Below are 5647 nucleotides of genomic sequence, written 5' to 3'. Positions count from 1 at the left end.
TTCGTTTTTTGGTACAAGTGACGACACCATCAGAGAGAGAACACTGGTAAACAAAGTATGAATGCAGTCACAAGGTCGCTGAAATTACGGTGGTTGCCAAATACGTCACTTTTTTCCCTCAGATGATTTCCTTCCTCTTTCAAGTTCCGAAAGAAAGGGAGGTGTACATTGGGTATGATGATGATGATAACATGAAGATTACAGAGGGTGCCATTTAGATTCACTCTGTCCCACTGACCCAAGTAGAAAAATTATGGAAGGGGTATTTTAAAGGGTTTGCAGCTATAAGATACCGACCAAAACAGTGTAGTACTTCACGGGAATCTCAAAGGAAGGAGCCGCTTGTGTCTGAGGACCCCCCTACGCCCCGCCTCGACCTTGACCAATCTTTTTCTTTGAGTCGGTTCTATTTCTAAATACAGTAAAGGGTTTTACAGACCCTCACCCCCACATAACATACTGTTAATTCATTTCGAAGGCGCGTTATTTCGACACTGCCTGCAAAAGCCAACCCAGGCGGAGCAGACTGCAGCCATCCCTGATGATATCATGGGGTAAATTTCTAGAAACTAGAGGCTTCCTCAGTCAGGAATCGAACCCATCAATTCAGGATACGACAGCGATGAGCCTAGTCACGACACCATGGGCGCCTCTATGTGAACCTTGAATGAGCCGCTTGTCTCTGGGGACACACCCCTCCCGAAAAAAGAAACTACAAAATAACAACAACAGCAACAATAAAACAAAACAACCCCAACCTTTCCCGCTAAATCCCTGACAATTATTTATTATCCTTGCACCCTCTCGCTTGCAACACTTTGCACCTTCCAACTGACATTGGTTTCCATCCGTTCATGTTCCCCCCCCCCCCACCCCCACCCCCCTGCATCCCCTGCCCCCAATATAGTATTCAATGTCTAGGCAGATTCTTTCGAAATAATATTAAATTAATAGACAATGTATGTTTGAGTAAAAAGAAGTATATTGACACAAAAAAAGGTCATTCAGTGCTGGGAAAAAGTGAGACAGACAGACAGACAGACAGTGAAAGTAAAGACGTAGGAAAGACAATACACAACTAACATGAAAAGAAACAACCCCCACCCCCAACCTCCACAAAAGAAATTTATTATAATCGGCACTGGGTGTTTTTTTACAACTGGCCTATTCTCTTCTTATTTTTGGATCTTAAATTTTTCGTTCTCTTCCCTTTCGTCATAAAGCGTGCAAGACCAACAGTGCAGCCCATGACTAAGCTGGTGAACAAGCGTTATCAGTTCAACCAAGGACAGATATAGTCCCCCAGCCAAAAACACAGGCATTTTACTTTAAAGTCCGACAAAATTAATAAAAACAAACAGAAACATCAACCAAAAAAAACAAAAACAAAAAATCATGGTTACTGTCATTAATAAGTCCAGTTCTTGGAAATCGTTGAAAGGGCTGACTTCTGATTCGATTAAAACTGCTCAGAGACCGCATGTAGTCTTACAGTGAGAGGTAGGAGAAGAACACCGTGGCGCTGAATGAAACATCGACACATCGATCACGTTTTACAGTGACGTAGCAGTACAGAAACATCAACCACTCCCCCCCCCCCCTCCTAAAAAAGTAAAAATTCTTGTTTACAGAAGTTTAGCCCTGTTCTTTGAAATCGGTGAAGGGGCAGACTTCTGATTCCACTAAAACTGCCCAGGGGCGTACCGTAGGCCCCATGTAGTCGCACAGTGAGAGGTAGGAGATAGAGCTGGGCGGAGAAGCGATTCCGGAACCGATTCCCACGATGAATGTTACGAAAGAAAAGTTCCGACTCCTTTTTATGTAAACCAACGGTTTCCAGTTACTTTGATCATTACAATCTTTTTTTTTTTTTAGAATGTGTTTTTGAAAAATAAAAGTTGATGCTTTGTAGTGTTCCAAAATCAAGGCCATCCGAAATCCCGAAGATGTCCGGAGCCAACCAGGTAACCATCGAAAAAAATATCACATCAATCGAAAGTAAGTATTTGGGTTCGGAGTCGATTCCTACGATTCCTAGCTTGCAAGAATAGGGAACCTCGCCGCCCAGCACTAGTAGGAGAAGAACACCGGGGCGCTAAATGTGACATTGTAACACGTTCTACAGTGACGTAGCAGAGCAGTACCAAACGACAGCAGCTGTGATAATCTGATATGATAATCGTTCAACGCTTTTCTCAATACCTCTTTCAATTATCACCATACGGTGTCACATCTGAATCAGATATCGGCGATGATGGTTCTTCATTCTTTTCTCCGCTCGGATGCTCTCGAAAAGAATATATTATCCTGACGTTTTTCCTGTCATCCTTCTATTTAGGTTTTCCAAATAAGATTCTCTGTGTCTAGTCCTGTTTGCCTTCTATTTTTCTAAAGAGAGCACGATGATCAAAGCCTTTATGTTGATCCAATACTGTAAGGCTTATTACGAGGCAAGACCTCTGATCTATGCCATCCATCAGAGATAGGACAGGGCCGATTGTTCGCGTTTGTTCGGGCAAAGAGAAGCACATCGACACAATATGTCATTTTGTGCTGGGGGAAAACAAGGGGAAAAAATACAGACTGAAAGACCACACGGAAAGAGCAGAAAAACGACCTACCAGTAGCACCCTCCAGCCACCCGCAGACAGGGAGGAGTTTAAGTTTTTTTTTTTTTTTTTTTTTTTTTTTGGGGGGGGGGGGGGGGGGGGGGGTTGTAAGAGCAGTTGCAACCAAATAAGATCAATTTTTTTTAAGAAGATGTTTTTTTGCCACCACCATCACAATTTAACTAATATAGAAGACGGTCTTCCGAATCTGCCTGTCAAGGACAACAGGGACTGACAGACATACATGTATCTCAACAGGAAGACTAAGATAATCGATAAAAATTGTCATCCCTCTCGGGAATCGAAGGCGGGTCTCCTGAGGGCGGCAGCGAAACCCCTAACCACTTCATCACAGACGCCAGTTAATAAGGTCATGTAAGCGTTACAGATTAGATGTGTTACTACAGAGTTACATGCACAGAGAGGAAAGAGGAACAATATAAACAATAGATATTTGAGAGGAACAAAGGAGCAGGGCGGAGAGGGTAGATAACTTTGACAAATCCCCCACACCAGTTAAAGTACCAGAACTCGCCCTCGTTTGGGACGTGAATCATCCGCACAGTAGCCTTGCCAGGCATGGGTACTGAATCAATCAACCCATCTTAGTTCTATCGTAAATGGACAATACGAAGCTCCTCTCTCTTAAACAAAGCCTACAGCATAGGGTCGCACGGTTGACTCAGTCGGTATCAGGCTAGATCACATAGCGGATGGCCGTAGTTCAAATAGTTCTGAAGGCTCTCCACATACTTGGCTCAGCCCTATCGGAGATGGGCGTTAAATAATGAGGCCCCCGCCTCTCAAATGACCGAAAGACGTTGAAATAGGTGTCAAAAACATACACAATTAGGCAGATTTTCCCAAGGTATTGAGTTTGTTTTAGTTTTAGTAAGTCGTGTTTTACGGCACTTGCAACAAAATAAGGTCATATAAGTATTGAGTTTGTCAAATAAAAGTTATTTTTGCAGAAAAAAACGGAAGTGCAGCATTTTCAAGTAGAGTTCACAATTACAACTGACAGAAAGTGTTCACATGTGCATGTGTATTTAAATTGGGAAATTAAACAACAGAAAGCAATTACTGCGACAATAAACCACAAGGAAACCATAAAATCTCCAAAGCCCATCCGACCGTAATCTGTTGCGAGAGCCATAAAACATAACTAAAACAAAAACAAGAACAATCATTTCGACAAAAATAACTCAACAAACAGAAATGTGAGACTTTTCTGGAGCTAAAATTATCATGTTTCGAAGCCCCAGTTTATTCCAGGGCGCAAAAATTGCATTACAGGTGTAGGTTTTCCCCCTAGTAAAGATTAAGACAAGTACGAAACGATTAGAAGCCAGATACATGTACAAGGGAAATACCTCCCACCATCAACACAGTTCCAAGCAACAAATATTACAAAACGGGCTGATTCGACCATGTCGTGTTTGAGATACAACATGTTGTATTCTGGAAAGAAAAAAAAAGAACATCGATACCCGATACAAATCCCCTTGGTAGGAATAGTACTAACGTCTTTCTACTGGGATTGCATCAAGAAACGACTGGATTTTGGACTGAAATGCATAGTTTTATGAAAAGGTGGGTGCGCATGGAAGATAATGATCAAAGAGATGAAGAGCAGGAGAGAAAGAGAGAGAGAGAGAGAGAATGTGGGACTCAAGTTTGGCACGCCTAGGATCGGAGCGTGTCAAATTATTCATTTGCAAAACATTTTTGAAATCCCAGCCAAGAATAACCAACACTCCCTCCCCCCAATCCCAAAGCATGCAACTGGATCGCGACACGGAAGAATCGACCAGTGTAAAATCCGAGTGAATTATCCGGATAATCGGTATGTTTCTCAAAAGGGTGTCACTAACTTATGCAAAAGAAAAATGGAAAACCGTCAACAGGTAAGACACACTCTGATAAACTACGCTCTGACACGCATAAAAACTCTTTATTTAGCAAACTAAGACATCCATAATCCGGTTCTTCATGAAATGCGTTGATGGCCAGCTCTACAAAACAATTCGTACATGCTTTAAAATCCGGAAGGAAGTCCAGTAAGCACACCCCCCCCCTCCCCCGCCCTTTTTTGGGTTAAACATTTGAGCTAGCATTTACAAAGAGGAAGCCACACAATGAGCCTTGACTACATAAAATAGGGTAACTAGGGAGAGGGGGAATAAAGGGTGTATGGGGAGGAAAGAGGGGGGGGGGGATCAGAGAATACGAACAAGGTGGTTCAATGATAAAGGTGTCAGGGGAACAGGGAAACGTGAGTGGGGAAACTGGAAGCCGTACTTGACGCAATGGCCGCGCTGATTCGATCAACACCCCCTGACAAATCATGTTTACTCACGGGGGGGAGGCTGACCACGCGGAAGGAATAATATATCTTTTGTCTTTCTCCAGCTCTTTTTTACTTTCTTTTCCTCACACTCCAACTTTCTTTTTTCTCGCACTCTATCTTTCTTTTTATACTCCGACTTCGGTATAAAAAACCCCCACATAATCCCATAATAAATCCTTTTCCCAAAACATCTTCTGCTTCTTCTTCTTCTTCTCTCTCTCTCTCTCTCTCTCTTTCTCTCTCTCTCTCTCTCTCTCTCTCTCTCTCTCTCTCTCTCTCTCCCCCCCCCTCTCTCTCCCCCCCCCCATACACACTCCACTCACACACACATCAACATACACATGCAAGTACGCTCGCAAAATTTCAATCAAAATCACACGCGCGTGTTGCTGGAGGTACGTGATATTTCAAATTAAACAAGATTTCAGCCGAGCTCTATGAATGTTGTTAACCCGCTCCATTGATCGCAACTGTCGCATTCGCTTCGCGGTAGGCGATGGAGTCTGGAAGAAGTTTAAAGACAGAAGTTAGACAAGAGGTTTTGAGAACTTTCGGGATAACAAGATACACAAATACAACAACAAAAACAACATCAACAAACAACAACAACAATAACAACCAAAACAACAATGAATAATAATCATCATCATCGTAGTATTAACAATAATAATGATGATGATAATAATAA

This window comes from Aplysia californica, unplaced genomic scaffold (assembly GCF_000002075.1).
Source record: "Aplysia californica isolate F4 #8 unplaced genomic scaffold, AplCal3.0 scaffold00419, whole genome shotgun sequence".
Lineage (NCBI taxonomy): Eukaryota > Metazoa > Mollusca > Gastropoda > Aplysiida > Aplysiidae > Aplysia > Aplysia californica.
This window is presented reverse-complemented; position numbering follows the sequence as displayed.